The 784-nt window shown below is 19.3% G+C and overlaps 1 protein-coding gene across 1 annotated transcript in view; it reads left to right on the forward strand.

The window, feature by feature from the left end:
* LOC107610474 (jasmonic acid-amido synthetase JAR1) overlaps positions 1 to 784 on the forward strand; it is a 13,015-nt gene that overhangs the window by 11,461 nt on the left and 770 nt on the right. The gene's annotated exons all lie outside the window — the stretch shown is intronic.

Genomic DNA, 784 nt, shown 5'->3' on the forward strand with positions numbered 1-784 from the left:
GTGAAGTTAATTACATATTTATTCACATAATTTTCTATTATTATTAATATTTTTTTTTATTGTAGAAATAGATATTATGAAACAGAAGGAATAGACTTTAATTTGGATGAAATACTCATTGCTATCTCAAATGTTGTTATAGCTATTGATAATAGTATGCCTTCTTTATTATCAAGATAACAGAACTTTTTTTTAAGCACAGTTTCTTTCAAAAGTAGAACTAAGATTTTCTAAAACGAAAATAATTGGAACAATAGTATTTTTCTATTACCATGGAAATAAATTTGATCACTTGATTATAAACTAAATATCTATACATGTAAAATAACTCCATACATTGAAACTCAATATATCTACATATTTTTTTATATATCAAAAAATAGAGAAATGTTAGATGATTAGTAGAATTTATTATTTTTAATTTGTAGTTAGTCAATGAAATTTAAAAGTGTGAACTAAAAATATTTTTTTGGATTGTTAAATAAAAAGTATTAACTGGATGATAAAAAATACTGACCAAAAATAATAAATTTTACTAATTTTTAAGCTTTTCTCTAAAAAAATATATGGATTTTATTTTATATATAAGTAAATATAGAAAATTAACTTTTTTATTGTAAAATTATTTTTTAATATTATATTGAATAATTTAAAATTTAAAAAAATTAAGTTGAAAAATAATTTAAAATAATTAACCGACCTTGACTAAAAGAATTAACTCTAGAGTGACTTAGCTTTAATGGAATTAAACAGCAACAACTAAAGAAAAGAATAAGAAGAAGAA

The sequence above is a fragment of the Arachis ipaensis genome, chromosome B08 (assembly GCF_000816755.2).
Source record: "Arachis ipaensis cultivar K30076 chromosome B08, Araip1.1, whole genome shotgun sequence".
NCBI lineage: Eukaryota > Viridiplantae > Streptophyta > Magnoliopsida > Fabales > Fabaceae > Arachis > Arachis ipaensis.